General features: G+C 41.2%; 5 non-coding genes across 5 annotated transcripts; 3 read left to right on the top strand and 2 right to left on the bottom strand.

Annotated features, from left to right (window-relative positions):
- Nucleotides 1-2,163: 2,163 nt before the first annotated feature.
- trnat-cgu (transfer RNA threonine (anticodon CGU)) lies at nt 2,164-2,235 on the bottom strand. Its single transcript has one exon. It is a non-coding gene; the product is annotated as a tRNA-Thr (tRNA).
- A 2,419-nt stretch (nt 2,236-4,654) lies between these two features.
- On the bottom strand, nt 4,655-4,727 carry trnak-uuu (transfer RNA lysine (anticodon UUU)). The gene has a single exon. It is a non-coding gene; the product is annotated as a tRNA-Lys (tRNA).
- A 2,910-nt stretch (nt 4,728-7,637) lies between these two features.
- Nucleotides 7,638-7,710, top strand: trnak-uuu (transfer RNA lysine (anticodon UUU)). The gene has a single exon. It is a non-coding gene; the product is annotated as a tRNA-Lys (tRNA).
- A 1,635-nt stretch (nt 7,711-9,345) lies between these two features.
- On the top strand, nt 9,346-9,417 carry trnaa-ugc (transfer RNA alanine (anticodon UGC)). The gene has a single exon. It is a non-coding gene; the product is annotated as a tRNA-Ala (tRNA).
- A 1,289-nt stretch (nt 9,418-10,706) lies between these two features.
- On the top strand, nt 10,707-10,779 carry trnak-uuu (transfer RNA lysine (anticodon UUU)). The gene has a single exon. It is a non-coding gene; the product is annotated as a tRNA-Lys (tRNA).
- The last annotated feature ends 5,638 nt before the right edge of the window (nt 10,780-16,417 follow it).

The following is a 16,417-nucleotide window of genomic DNA, read 5'->3' as shown; positions in this document are numbered from 1 at the left end:
TACTGCTGGAGCACAAGAGTTATATAGGCGCAGTCCATAGAGCAAGATCTCTTAATCTCAGAACTGTGGGTTCAGCCCCCACATTGGGTCCCTCTGTGTCAATTTGATCCCCCCAATCCTCCTAGCATGACCTGATGGCATAACAGTGATACCCAGTACCCAGCGTAATTCAGCTTTCTTTCCACTTGATTCAGATTTTGATCTGAAATCATCAGCCGAACAAGAGTTTGTCTAAAACGAGGGAGATCTGCTCACAAGCAAGTATTAAACACTTCAGCATTTTCTGTTCGAATACCACACTTTGTCAAAACACTGCCGTTTCTTAAGCTATAAGTAACGGTTTTTGAGCACGCATTGTATTGTTAATGCTTATATTAAAAAAGCATAGTGGAATTCACATAGTGGAATTTGGACTGAACAAAGTAGTCCAGCCCTTTTACAACATTACATACCCACTGATTAAAGCTTAAAACTACAGCAGCAGGAGTAACAATAATGGCAACAACATGTTTGGAGCTCGGCATTTCATTTATTCTGCGGAAACGTATCGGAATGAACTGCCCGAGATAAAAGAGTAATTGCGGCTTCAGATCGTTTTTACAGAGCATTGCGTTGTTCTGTTTATGCTGACTACACGCATTACATTTGTCATTTACTGCAAGCGTTGCTTTTCCAGGTTTTTCTGAAATTCCTCGCATTTGAGCCAGCACTAAAATATTTCATTCCCGTCGCTGAATACATCGTGGAAACGGTATTTGGAACGGAATGCTGTCACTCATGAAACCTCTTTGTTATTCGGTTCTGAAGTTTGAAAATGAAAATAAAACGGGGGTCACTTCATAGGCTTGAAAGAAGTCCAAGCAGCATAAAAACCCGCAAATTCTCACAAAGGCTGCACCTTTCTTCTGCTGCTGTTATAAATCAGCCTTAAACATTTGAATACATACCTTACTGCTGCTAATCACATTCACGTGTTTACGAAGCTTTTTTCTGTCCGTTATGTTTTTGCTAAGCAGTTTCTCCGTTTTCCTCGTACTGTGATTGTCAGCGAGCACAACAAGACTGAAACAGTGTAAAGGCAGGTAAAAAAGACAGGGTAAAACGCCTGATTGTCGGGAGTGGGATTTGAACCCGTGCCTCTATTTGGAGAGTGAAACACAAAACTTAAAAGACACGAAACTGTGAATTTACTGTTTTAAACCGCTCGACTATCCTGAAGAAATAGGTGCTGCCTGCACCAGTCGCATCCGATTTTCCGTAATTTTAGGACGATTGATACGACTGGACTAACAATTTGTGGCGTTTAGTCTGACATGGAAAACGGTACCGGAGCATTCGGGTCCGGACTACTAGACTCAGAAACAGTTTTTACCCCCGCACTATCAAACTATTAAACTCCCAGCCTCTCTCACTCTCTCCTCACCTCTCACCTATGATCTGAACCTCACAGTGCCTTCTTTCTTACCAAAAACCCAAACACACATTGAAAATCTGCCTCTACCATACATGTCAAAAGCTCACTCCCCATCATTTCTATCCCTTTATTTCATTCTTTTGATGCGTGTTTTTGCACATAACCTGTTACCTTTTTGTTGTTTTGCACGCTGCCTGTTGTTTTTTTTGACATCGGCTGTTGTCTCTGTCTTTCTTTTGTTATACAATTGTATTGTTGTTGTGTTTTTTTCTTTGTACTACTTATGTCCGAGAGCTAGCTAAATAGCATTTCGTTATACCATATACCTGTGTATGAGTATAATGACAATAAACTTGAACTTTAAACTTGAACTTGAACTTGACATAGTCTTGCAGGCAGTATATTATTTTATCGTTTACTCGTTTAAAAAAACATGGTCTTCTTGTTCCTAAGTCAGATTTTTAGTGCTTTCGAACGTTACTTCCAACCTGACTGACAGCTCACCCGATCTGTTTGTGATCAGACCATGGAGTCGGGGGCTGTACCAAGCGCACGTTCCTTCCCAATGCTGAGGCGATCATTCGGAAGATGGGTGTGAAGAGAAACAAGCTTTGTCGACTAAAAAAACAAGGCAGGATATGCAAGAATACTAATCACTGGCGACAGTTATGTTCTCTTACTATTGAGATGCCTACATTGCGAGTTTTTTTAAGACTTTGAAACTAAAGGAAAGCGATGACAAGTGAAACTGGCACGGGTGGGGCTTGAACCCACGCTCTTCGGTTTACGAGACCGACGCCTTACCACTTGGCCACCGCGCCTTCAAATAAGCATGGGAATAAGGTTGTTCAAATTATTTTTTTCTGAATCTGGTTTACATCGCCAAATGTAAACCGGAGGCAGCAACAGCAATAAAAGGGATACTTGTCCTTAAACTCGGACGTGATGTTCTGCAGACATGTGCACAATGTCCTGTTTTCTTGCAGTATAGACATTTTGCTGTTCACGCTCCGCATTCATCTGCTTTGTGCATTGTTAGTCCGCACCTGTAACATGTAATGTCAGCCGTCCCCTGTTCTTCTATTTCTCTAGCATGACTGCGTCCTGCTGCTCGGCTTTTGTTTGTAAAGTTTGAGCGAGCGCCCCGTTCAGTGTCACTTTGTCACTGTGGTCAGAAAGCATTCTTGATTCTGCTTGAGCTGCTTCATGAATTCTAGCGACTGTAAGAGCTCTTTCTAAAGTCAGCCCTTCCTCCTGCAGCAATTTATAGTCTCTTATGTGCACATTTTTCCACAAGTTGATCTCTTAACATGTCAGTTTCCAATACTCCAAAGTCACACGATTTAGCCAGTTCTCTTAGTTCAGTCACAAAAGCATCAACAGATTCGTCCTGAGACTAAGTTCTCTGGCTAAATTTATGCCGTTCCTAAACCACATTTCTCCGCGGTGTAAAGGAAGCGTCTAAAGCAGCTACAGTCTTTTTCTCCAGGGAGGTTGGCGAAAATCCGCTGCATGGGAGCCCCGATACAGTGCAGTAATGTAGCACGTCTCACGGCATCCTGAGCTTCTGTAGATCCACTGGCTATTTAAAAAAAATCTGTACGACTCCATCCATATCTTGTATTCCGTATACAAATCCGGGGCTCCGAGGTTCAGTAGAAGCGGTGGAAAAAGCTGGGCATAAGCAAAGCTTCTCGGCGCGGCTACCATATCTTCCATGGCGCAAGCTAAACGAAAAGTCCGAAAATTCAGAAGTTCGTTTCTACCAGCAAGAGAACTAAAATCTGCACTGCACTCGCTTTGAGTCCGTCAAGCACTCATCTCTCGTCGCCTTCAATGTTGTGTATCTTAATAAAGAGACGTTTTTATATTATTTTAACAACTACACAGATCACGTCCTTACACCATATATTCCTGCCTTCTACTCTCTCGTTCTGTTGTCTCGCGATGTCTACTCACTATACTACATTTAGCATGACTTCTTGTTGCAGTTGAGCTCAAAGCTGGAGATGATCTCCATATTCTACCGCACTATCTAGTCCGAAACGTCGTACACAGTACATACTTTTTTAAGTGAAGTCAGGTTGTTAAAAAATTAAACCAGCGCCCTGTCACAGAAACGTACCCCAGTCTCCCGCGCAACAAGCGGGGGTACTCAGCACTATACTAACGAGGAGCGCTTGTCTGCAGCTGAGCGTCAGTTCTGTTTACTGTCAGCAGTCATTGCCTCATTTCCAAAGACTTTTTCACCTGCTCTCAGCTTTTAAAGACAGTCATAAACGCTCAAGAAGTAATTCATGTCAGTTGGAAGTCTGTTTCTGTTGTCTCAGCTCTTGATAAAGAAAAGCCGTGCGTGGGAGACTCCCTCTCTGAAGAAGTTTGCCGTCACCCTGCGAGGGAGAAGAGCCATCAATCACCGAGGCAACCACTGAGACAGTTAACATTAAACACGTGAAATGCGAGATGTTGTGATTTTTTCCCCGCTTAAGGCTTCTATTGTTTCTACTCTAACGAGAAAGACCTCTTTATTAGAAGTGAGATTTTAACAAACGTCTCCAGGCTTAACTGCGACCTGAACGCAACGCCTTAGACCACCAGCCATCTTGCCTGTGGTACTTAGAGCAGCGCTCAATAAAAATGATCAGAAACCGAAAGCGCTTCTTATGCGGATCAGTATATTCCGATTCCACTGGTTCTGCAGAAGAAATAAGAAAAGCCGAACTCAAAGCACTGTGTTTCCATTACGGGTACTCTGCAGCTGCTTTAAGATCTACTCACACCGTGTTGCCAATAAGGCTACCTAGTTAAAAAAAAACGTATCGTCATCTTTTTGAACGTGATTATTAGACACCCGTTAAATCTCCACCGAGGTTTCTTGAGAGATCTTCAGCGAGCGAGTATTAAAAAACGACGTCGCTTCCAACCTCTGCTGTCACTGTAAACTCGGACGTGATGTTCTGCAGAGTTGCAGTGTGCCTTTCCTCTTGTCGTATTCAAGAGTACTCACTGTGTGAGCTCCTCACTGCGTGTTCTGTACTCTACTGTGATTTAATTTAGATGATTAGGTGGAGTAGAGTGACAAGATCTACTTGAACATTTTCGGTTTGTGAAATGAAACACTAAATACACTACTGTAAATACAAGTAATGGACATTTAAAATAACCACAGTACAGCTAGAAGAGTGAAAGATAAAAGACTATTTAGAATGACATTCACAATAGACTTAGGAACAGCACAACCACCCGTACAGGGACTTGAACCCTGGGCCCTCAGATTAAAAGTCTGATGCTCCACCGACTGAGCTATCCGGGCTCTGAAAGAAAGCTAACACTGTCGGGATCCTCGCAAGTCACGTGTCTCTTGTGCCGAAGAGCAGTCATACCTGACCCGTCTGGAATGACCACTGACAGACTTTATCCAGAAGCGACGGCACCACTCCCAGTAGAGTGAGAAATACAGCATGACATGGGTAGTTAAGGTGCTCCCATAATCCATCTTTCCTCACATTACTGATTTTTTTCACATTCAGATTTTTTTTCACATTTAATAAAATCTTTTAATCAACAACATTAAAAAGAAAACAAATGGAACATTTTTTGGAACAATAATTAAAACAATCTTTCAATGCCTTGGTTGTATACGTGTGCACACCCTTTATAAAGGGAGTTGCAACAGTGCTGAAATTTAAAGAGCATTTCTGTAGAGAAAACAGCCTTGATGTTAAGCTTAGGGAGCCTGAAATTCTATTTCTTAACACCTTGCACAGCCTCCCGAGAGACTAACAAATATTTTTTGGAGAAATTGGCTCACACACCGGAAGACACTAACGTTTATTTACGTTAGAGTAAGTGAATAACAGTTTAACCGAAAAAGTTTGTAATTGTGATTTTGTTAAAATTCAATAAATCGTCTATCAACAGTTAGAATTTATTAAGAAATTGTTTTATTTCATAAACTATAAGACAATTAAGAGAGTTTATAGGTCATATCCGTCGCTTATGTTCTTTTAACTCTATCGTTCAGGATCCAAACCCAGGTGCGGACGGTTGTGTTTCTTGAATCTGTTGTAATCATCAAAAGTCGATGTGTAGTCCTTCAGTACTTTCTCGAGTTGTGCCATGGATATTTTATACGTTCAATACTTGTCATGCTCTTTTGCATTTTCCTTAACAAACGGAAAAAGCTTAAAGTGTGTTTATGGCAGTGTTTCACATCTACAGATGTGAGAGCACTCGTAACAGTACAGGACACGCAGTGAGGAGTTCGTGAACCTTTCAGTTTAGTGCGGAGTTCAGAAGGAGGATTCGCTCGCTGAACGATCTCTCAAGAAATCCCGGGGGTGATTCAACAGGTGTTTTCTGCAACAGCCACGGCAAGTGTGAAGCAATCTCTGGATTTCCTGAATTTGAACTAATTATTAGTTCAAATAATTTAGGATTTAACAGAACTAAATGAGGTACATTTAAAACAGCAGCGCAATTCTGCAGCACGTCGAGTGTGCCTGCATTTAGTTGTGTAAACCTGGCTCTCTCTGAACACAAGCAATGAGTTCTCACTCAAAAGAAGATTGCGATGTGAGTACTGTAATATAAAACACCTGCAGATGCCAGGGACTGAAGCAGGGACCTCATACAGAGAAAGCATGCGCGCTACCACTGAGATACATCCCCGATGGAAACGGTAATGGAACAGACTTGTCCAGATGCTCACTGATCACAATCCACCACTCACGAAGAATGCCTGCAGTTTCCCACTTTCACGTTTCCTCTACTACAGAGTAAATTCATGGGAATGAAGAAATAAGGAAGGAAAAATAATCGCATTGAAGCTTCAAGAGACTGGACACAAATTAATCTATTATTTTTGTATCCAGTCACACGTGCGACGGTGGTTAATTCCCAGACGGGGGAGTGCTTTTTTTCTACCTTCTTACTCGACTGTCTTTCAATTTTGTTTTATTTTAAAGCTTTTTGCATCTTTTAAGTGGTCTTGATTAAACTATGCATAGAAAAACAGCACTACTGATGATTTTCATGGACCGATGCACACTTGTTCTGTACAACTCGAGTGATAAAGCCCTGTCTGCAAATATTGTAGAAGAAAATAAAAGGGTGAAACAACGCCCCAACCACAGGTTGGTAACAGGAAGGATCGTGTTCTTATTTGATAAGTCCTTTTGAGATGTCTTGTCAATGCACACAGGCGTTAGAGCTGAATAATTTACTTTTAGTGGTGTTTTTAAACAAAGATGGAACATGTTATTTCTATACCAGGAAGAAAGGAGCAGATTTTAACTTTAAGAGGCAAAAACGACACCTTATCAAAGCTAAAATTAATTAAAATGACATCACAACAAAAGAGTGGAGCCTTGAGTGAATAAGATTAGTTTTCATTGGACGTCTGTGTCTCCATAACTTTGTAGGTGAGAGAGAGGGTTGTGACAATTTGCAGGTGCTTCTCGGAAGTGCGTTGGTGGTACAGGCGCCATCCAAATAATTGAGTCGGGTTTGAATCCCAGCCAGTACAAACCCAAATCTTTTCAAGATAATTTGTGGTCCGCTAACACATCTTTTGAAACACTACAACAGGTAACTCCCCGTGTGAAACATCATGAACATCTGTTAAAGCCTGAGTTTTACATACTCTAACGTAAATAAACGTTAGTGTCTTCCGGTGTGTGAGCCAATTTCTCCAAAAAAATATTTGTTAGTCTGCCGGGAGGCTGTGCAAGGTGTTATAAAATAGAATTTCTAAAAGACAGGCTCCCTAAGCTTAACATCAAGGCAGAAAAAATGCTGTTTTCTCTACAGAAATGCTCTTTACATTTCAGCACTGTTGCAACTCCCTTTATAAAGGGTGTGCACACGTATACAACCAAGGCATTGAAAGTTTTTTTTTTTAATTATTGTTCAAAAAAATGTTCCATTTGTTTTCTTTTTAATGTTGTTGATTAAAAGATTTTATTAAATGTGAAAAAAATCTGAATGTGAAAAAAGGTCAAAATGCTATTGAAAAAAATCAGTAATGTGAGGAAAGATGGATTGTGGGAGCCCCTTAACTACCCATGTCATGCTGTATTTCTCACTCATTCTACTGGGAGTGGTGCCGTCGCTTCTGGATAAAGTCTGTCAGTGGTTATTCCAGACGGGTCAGGTATGACTGCTCTTCGGCACAAGAGACACGTGACTCGCGAGGATCCAGACAGTGTCGCCTTTCTTCAGAGCCCGGATAGCTCAGTCGGTAGAGCATCAGACTTTTAATCTGAGGGCCCAGGGTTCAAGTCCCTGTTCGGGCGGGTGTGCTGTTCTTAAGTCTGTTGTGAAAGTCATTCTAAATAGTCTTTTATCTTTCACTCTTCTAGCTGTACTGTGGTTATTTTAAATGTCCATTACTTGTATTTACAGTAGTGCATTTAGTGTTTCATTTCACAAACCGAAAATATTCAAGTAGATCTTGTCACTCTACTCCACGTGGTTTTATGAGGCGTGGAAACGACCGCAACTTCATTTCTGAGATGCTTTCTCTCACGTGGTGAAATCTCGACCTCTTTGGCATCTCTGGCTATAGTTCTTCTGTAGAGCACCTCTGCTTATAGTGCCCTTGAAGTCATTTTATTTTTACAGGAAGACGCATTCCCTAACAATCTCTCCTGTTTTAGAAATGCTTCATAAGGCGTGTTTGATTCAAGGGACAAACAGTATACTAATTGTACAATGCAGATCTATGCAGCATTCGTACTGGATTTGACTGGGATTCTGAAATACTTCTTGAAAAGGTATTCAGATTTTTTTGAACCTATAATAAAAACACAGACCTGAAACTCCCTAGCTTCCAATCTCTGATGTTGCTGTCCTTAAAATCGGACGTGATGTTCTGCAGACGTGCAGTGTGCCTTTACTCTCGTAGTTTTCAAAACGACCTCCGTTGTTGGGCGCAGTTAAAGTGGAACTGGCCTGACTGCACAGGAAAGTATGGAATGATAAAATGTTTCTATGGCTCAAAATGTCCCTTTAGACCCTCGGCATGTCTCTGCTAGGAACGGGCAGGTAGAGAGGTTTAACAGATGCTCATGATGTTTCACACGGGGTGTTACCTGTTGTAGTGTTTCAAAAGATGTGTTAGCGGACCACAGATTATCTTGAAAAGATTTGGGTTTGCACTGGCTGGGATTCAAACCTGACTCAATTATTTGGAAGGCGCCTGTACCACCAACGCACTTCCGAGAAGCACCTGCAAATTATCACACTCCTCTCTCTCACCTACAAAGTTATGGAGACACAGACGTCCAATGAAAGCTCAAGGCTCCACTCAAGGCTTTATTCACTCAAGGCTCCACTCTTTTGTTGTGATGTCATTTTAATAATATTAGCTTTGACAAGGTGTCATTTTTGCCTCTTAAAGTTAAAGTCTGCTCCTTTCTTCCTGGTATAGAAAGAAGTAAAAGTAAATTATTCAACTCTACCGCCTGTGTGCATTGACAAGACATCTCAAAAGGACATATTAAATAAGAACACGATCCTTCCTGTTACCATTCCTGTGGTTGGGGCGTTGTTTCACCCTTTTACGTTAAATCATCAGTACTGCTGTTTTTCTATGCATAGTTTAATCAAGAGCACTTAAAAGATGCAAATAGCTTTCAAATAAAATAGAACTGAAAGACAGTCGAGTAAGGAGGTAGAAAAAAAGCACTCCCCCGTCTGGGAATCAACCACCGTCGCCCATGTAACTGGATACAAAAATAACAGATTAATTTGTGCCCAGTCTCTTTAAGCTTCGATGCGATTATTTTTCCTTCCTTATTTCTTCATTCCTATGAATTTACTCTGTAGTAGAAGAAACGTGAAAGTGGGAAACTGCAGGCATTTTTCGTGAGTGGTGTGATCAGTGAGCATTTGCACATCTCTAAGTCTGTTCCATAGCCTTTTACATCGGGGATGTAGCTCAGTGGTAGAGCGCATGCTTTGCATGTATGAAGTCCCGGGTTCAATCCCTGGCATCTCCAGGTGCATTATATTACACTACTCACATCGCAGTCTTCTGTTGAGTGAGAACTCTTTGCTCGTGTTCAGAGAGAGCCAGGTTTTCACAATTAAATGCAGTTTACACAATTAAACTCGACGTGCTGCAGGGTTGCGCTGCTGTTCTAAATGTACCTCATTTAGTTCTGTTAAATCCTAAATTTCAGGAAATCCAGAGATTGCTTCACACTTGTCGTGGCTGTTGCAGAAAACACCTGTTGAATCTCACCCGGGATTTCCTGAGAGATTATTCAGCGAGCGAATCCTCCTTCTGAACTCCGCACTAAACTGAAAGCTTCACGAACTCCTCACTGCGTGTCCTGTACTGCTCTCGTGTAGATGTGAAGCACAGCCATAAACACACTTTAAACTTTTTCCGTTTGTTAATGAAAATGCAAAAGAGCATGACAAGTATTAATCGTATAAAATATCCATGGCACAACTCGAGAAAGTACTGAAGGACTACACATCGACTTTTGATGATTACAAGAGATTCAAGAAACACAATCGTCCGCAGCTGGGTTTGGATCCTGAACTCCAGAGTTAAAAGAACATAAGCGACGGATATGACCTATAAACTCTCTGAATTGTCTTATAGTTTATGAAATAAAACAATTTCTTAATAAATTCTAACTGTTGATAGACGATTTATTGAATTTTAACAAAATCACAATTACAAACTTTTTCGGTTAAAGTGTTATTCACATACTCTCACGTAAATAAACGTTAGTGTCTTCCGGTGTGTGAGCCAATTTCTCCAAAAAATATTTGTTAGTCTGTCGGGAGGCTGTGCAAGGTGTTAAGAAATAGAATTTCGAAAAGACAGGCTCCCTAAGCTAAACATCAAGGCTGTTTTCTCTACAGAAATGCTCTTTAAATTTCAGCACTGTTGCAACTCCCTTTATAAAGGATGTGCACACATATACAATCAAGGCATTGAAATATTTTTTTTAATCATTGTTCCAAAAAACATTCCATTTGTTTTCTTTTTAATGTTGTTGATTAAAAGATTTTATTAAATGAGAAAAACATCTGAATGTGAAAAAAGGTCAAAATGCTATTGAAAAAAAAGTAATGTGAGGAAAGATGGATTGTGGGAGCCCCTTAACTACCCATGTCATGCTGTATTTCTCACTCATTCTACTGGGAGTGGTGCCGTCGCTTCTGGATAAAGTCTGTCAGTGGTCATTCCAGACGGGTCAGGTATGACTGCTCTTCGGCACAAGAGACACGTGACTTGCGAGGATCCCGACAGTGTCGATCTTCTTTCAGAGCCCGGATAGCTCAGTCGGTAGAGCATCAGACTTTTAATCTGAGGGCCCAGGGTTCAAGTCCCTGTTCGGGCGGTTGTGCTGTTCTTTAGTCTATTGTGAATGTCATTCTAAATAGTCTTTTATCTTTCACTCTTCTAGCTGTACTGTGGTATTTTAAATGTCCATTACTTGTATTTACAGTAGTGTATTTAGTGTTTCATTTCACAAACCGAAAATGTTCAAGTAGATCTTGTCACTCTACTCCACGTAATCATCTAAATTAAATCACAGTAGAGTACAGCTCACACAGTGAGTACTCTTGAATACGACAAGAGGAAAGGCACACTGCACATCATCACGTCCGAGTTTACAGTGACAGCAGAGGTTGGAAGCGAAGTAGTTTTTTTATTACTCGCTCGCTGAACGATCTCTCAAGAAACCTCGGTTGAGATTTAATGGGTGTCTAATAATCACGTTCAAAAAGGTGACGATAAGTTTTTTTTTTTAACTAGGTAGCCTTAATGGCAACACGGTGTGAGTAGATCTCAAAGCAGCTGCAGACAGAGTACCCGTAATGGCAACACATTTCTGCTTTGAGTTCGGCTTTTCTTATTTCTTCTGCAGAACCAGTGGTATCGGAATATACTGATCCGCATAAGAAGCGCTTTCGGGTTCTGATCATTTTAGAGCGCTGCTCTAAATTTTACATTTGCTCGGGCTAGTTTTCCCCATGGAAAAAAAAGACATATCCCTAATTACATGATTTCACTTTTTTTCTTATCAACGAGTAGAAAGAAATAAAATATATACTTCATTATAAGTACCACAGGCAAGATGGCTGGTGGTCTAAGGCGTTGCGTTCAGATCGCAGTTAACCCTGGAGACGTTTGTTAAAATCTCACTTCTATTAAAGAGGTCTTTCTCGTTAGAGTAGAAACGATAGAAGCCTTAAGCGGGAAAAAAATCACAACATCTCGCATTTCACGTGTTTAATGTTAACCGTCTCAGTAGTTGCCTCGGTGATTGATGGCTCTTCTCCCTCGCAGGGTGACGGCAAACTTCTTCAGAGAGGGAGTCCCCTACGCACGGCTTTTCTTTATCAAGAGCTGAGACAACAGAAACAGACTTCAAACTGACATGAATTACTTTTTGAGCGTTTATGACCGTCTTTAAAAGCTGAGAGCAGGTGAAAAAGTCTTTGGAAATGAGGAAATGATTGCTGACAGTAAACAGAGCTGACGCTCAGCTGCAGACAAGCGCTCCTCGTTAGTATAGTGTTGAGTACCCCCGCTTGTTGCGCGGGAGACCGGGGTTTGTTTCTGTGACAGGGCGCTGGTTTAATTTTTTAACAACCTGACTTCACTTAAAAAGTGTGTACTATGTACTACGTTTCGGGCTAGTTACTGCGGTAGAATATGGGCGTGATCTGTGTAGTTAACAACATAGTTAAAATAATATAAAAACGTCTCTTTATTAAAATACACAACATTTATAGCGACGAGAGATGAGTGGTTGACGGACTCAAAGCGAGCAGAACACTGCAGATTTTAGTTCTCTTGCTGGTAGAAACGAACTTCTGAATTTTAGGACTTTTCGTTTTGCTTGCGCCATGGAAGATATGGCAGCCGCGCCGAGAAGCTTTGCTTATGCCCAGCTTTTTCCACCGCTTCTTCTGAACCTCGCAGCTCCGGATTTGTATACGGAATACAAGATATGGATGGAGTCGTACAGAGTTTATTAAATAGCCAGTGGATAGACAGAAGCTCAGGATGCCGTGAGACGGGCTACATTACTGCACTGTATCGGGGCTTCCGTGCAGCGGATTTTCGCCAACCTCCCTGGAGAAAAAGACTGTAGCTGCCTTAAACGCTTCCTTTACACCGCGGAGAAATGTGGTTTTGGAACGGCATAAATTTAGGCAGAGAACTTAGTCTCAGGACGAATCTGTTGATGCTTTTGTGAGCCGAGCAAAAAAAAAAAAAGCCGAGCAGTAGGACGCAGTCATGCTAGAGAAATAGAAAAACAGGGGACTGCTGACATTACATGTTACAGGTGCGGACTAACAACGCACAAAGCAGATGAATGCGGAGCGTGAACAGGAAAATGTCTATACTGCAAGAAAACAGGACATTGTGCACACGTCTGCAGAACATCACGTCCGAGTTTAAGGACAAGTATCCCTTTTATTGTTGTTGCTGCCTCCAGTTTACATTTGGCCAAGTGGTAAGGCGTCGGTCTCGTAAACCGAAGAGCGTGGGTTCAAGCCCCACCCGTGCCTGTTTCATTTGTCACCGCTTTCCTTCAGTTTCAAAGTCTTAAAAAAACTCGCAATGTAGGGATCTCAATAGTAAGAGAACATAACTGTCGCCATTGATTAGTATTCTTGCATATCCTGCCTTGTTTTTTAGTCGACAAAGCTTATCTCTCTACACACCCATCTTCCGAATGATCGCCTTAGCATTGGGAAGGAACGTGCGCTTGGTACAGCCCCCGACTCCATGGTCTAATCACAAACAGATCGGGTGAGCTGTCAGTCCAGGTTGGAAGTAACGTTCGAAAGCACTAAAAATCTGACTTAGGAACGAGAAGACCATGCTTTTTTATACGAGTAAACGATAAAATAATATACTGCCTGCAAGACTATGTCAAGTTCAAGTTCAAGTTTATTGTCATTATACTCATACACAGGTATATGGTATAACGAAATGCTATTTAGCTAGCTCTCGGACATAAGTAGTACAAAGAAAAAAACACAACAACAATACAATTTTATAACAAAAGAAAGACAGAGACAACAGCCGATGTGCAAAAAACAACAACAGGCAGTGTGCAAAACAACAAAAATGTAACAGGTTATGTGCAAAAACATGCATCAAAAGAATGAAATAAAGGGATAGAAATGATGGGGAGTGAGTTTTTGACATGTATGGTAGAGATAGATTTTCAATGTGTGTTTGGGTTTTTGGTAAGAAAGAAGGCACTGTGAGGTTCAGATCATAGGTGAGAGGTGAGGAGAGAGTGAGAGAGGCTGGGAGTTTAATAGTTTGATAGTGCGGGGGTAAAATTATTTTCGAGTCTGGTAGTCCGAACCCGAATGCTCCGGTACCGTTTTCCATGTCATGCTAAACGCCACAAATTGTGTTCGTCCAGTCGTATCTATCGCCCTAAAGTTACGGAAAATCGCATGCGACTGGTGCAATCAGCATCCATTTTTTCAGGATAGTCGAGCAGTTTAAAACAGCAAATTCACAATTTCTTATAAGCTTTGTGTTTCGCTCTCCGAATAGAGGCATGGGTTCAAATCCCACTCCCGACAGTCAGGCGTTTTACCCTGTCTTTTTTACCTGCCTTTACACTGTTTCAGTCTTGTTGTGCTCGCTGACAATCACAGTACGAGGAAAACTGAGAAACTGCTTAGCAAAAACATAACGGACAGAAAAAAGCTTCGTAAGCACGTGAATGTGATTAGCAGCAGTAAGGTACGCATTCAAATGTTTAAGGCTTATTTATAACAGCAGCAGAAGAAAGGTGCAGCCTTTGTGAGAATTCGCGGGTTTTTATGCTGCTTGGACTTCTTTCAAGCCTATGAGGTGACCCCCGTTTTATTTTCATTTTCAAACTTCAGAACCGAATAACAAAGAGGTTTCATGGGTGACAGCATTCCGTTCCAAATACCGTTTCCACGATGTATTCAGCGATGGGAATGAAATATTTTAGTGCTGGCTCAAATGCGAGGAATTTCAGAAAAACCTGGAAAAGCAACGCTTGCAGTAAACGACAAATTTAAAGCGTGGAGTCAGCATGAACAGAACAACGCAATGCTCTGTAAAAACGATCTGAAGCCGCAATTACTCTTTTATCTCGGGCAGTTCATTCCGATACGATGTTTCCGCAGAATAAATGAAATGCCGAACTCCAAACATGTTGTTGCCATTATTATTACTCCTGCTACTGTAGTTTTAAGCTTTAATCAGAGGGTATTTAATGTTGTAAAGGGGCTGGACTACTATGTTCAGTCCAAATTCCATTATGTGAATTTATGCTTCTTTAATATAAGCATTAACAATACAATGCGTGCTCAAAAATCGTTACTTATTAGCTTAAGAAGCGGCAGTGTTTTGACAAAGTGTGGTATTCGAACAGTAAATGCTGAAGTGTTTAATACTTGCTTGTGAGCAGATCTCCCTCGATTTAGACAAACTCTTGTTCGGCCGATGATTTCAGATCAAAATCTGAATCAAGTGGAAAGAAAGCTGAATTACGCTGGGTACTGGGTATCACTGTTACGCCATCAGGTCATGTTAGGAGGATTGGGGGGATGAAATTGACACAGAGGGACCCAATGTGGGGGCTGAACCCACAGTTCTGAGATTAAGAGATTCTTGCTCTATGGACTGCGCCTATATAACTCTTGTGCTACAGCAGTAATGTTTCTGGGTGTGGATGAACATGACATAATAGACTGACAGCAGGAACACGTGGCCCACAGGCAGTGACAGTATCGCTATATTTGGTTGCAGTATATTGTGTTGAGAGCAGCAATAACTTTCCTGCAGAGATGGGAGTGCCTTTAATACAGCTCTTTCAATCAGACAGAGTAACAGGAACTGACCTAAAGTTTCGGCTGTGGGTCCATCTCCACATGGGGGAAAGAGACAGTAAAATAGCGATGAAGAAACAGAAAGCTTTGTGCTTGCTGCAAAGTAGGAAAGAGGTGGTCAGACACATAAAACAGCTTGGTGATAATTTGCAGCGACAGTTTTATGTTATTTAGTACACGGATTTCTCTTCATGTTCCTTAAGATGTGTAATTTGTATGTTGGTTGTATGAGAACAGTTTCTTCTCAAGTCCTGTCAATTGATAGTGGAGAGCTAGCTGGTGCACATCTTCAAGAAGACTCTCTTTAAGGCAATTACAATTTTCTCGAACAAATCTGTGTCATATATTTTTTAAATAGTTTAGCTAATGAGCAACGAGAGTATAAATGAATTCTCCCAACCTCCATTCGAAGATAAAACTCCATGTGCGAGTCTAAGTTTCCTTGAAGCTACTGATGTTCGTCATTATTGGACATTCCCGGTGAAATTGACTAAGGAGCTCAATTTTGACGTGTCGTAGTTCAACATGTGCAAAACACTCGTATCCCCTGCAGATATCGGCAAGGTCAGTGGTATTCTCAACAATTTGTGCCATTGCAATTCGTGCAATTCGTGCCATACTTTTTCAAAATGTATTCTGACATGCCAGGATCAGAGCGTCATATTTAAAAAACTGGTGCATTAAAATGTCTTGTACTTCAGGATTTTGATAGTCTGTTACATTGTCTTTCACACGTCGGTGTTAGAACTGTGAGACATTTTCATAATCGGGGGGAAGGCCGTAGCAATAAGCAGAAAGTGCAATCACCTTTTCCCAGTGTAAGTCCGTGTTGTGGTGAGTTTTTAAAATTGGTTTGCGATTTTCTGAAATATATTCCATACAAAAATATAATTTGGACAGTCGCTATTTGGATATTCCCTTTCAGTGAAGATGTCTACAGTATTCCAGCCGGATTAGTACTGATTGAAGAGAGACGAAGAGAGACAAACCAGCGGACAAAGGAGGTGCTGTTGTGGTGTGGCGTAAAGATCTATATATCTTTGAAGCCTCTAGACAACTAACTGACACTTCTGCCTACCTCCCTCTCCAACAGGACCCTACCACTGACTACCAAAAGGAAGTGGTATCCAC

The sequence above is a fragment of the Lepisosteus oculatus genome, chromosome 14 (genome assembly GCF_040954835.1).
Source record: "Lepisosteus oculatus isolate fLepOcu1 chromosome 14, fLepOcu1.hap2, whole genome shotgun sequence".
Lineage (NCBI taxonomy): Eukaryota > Metazoa > Chordata > Actinopteri > Semionotiformes > Lepisosteidae > Lepisosteus > Lepisosteus oculatus.
The sequence above is the reverse complement of the archived record's forward strand: the minus strand, read 5'-3'. Positions and strand labels throughout refer to the sequence as shown.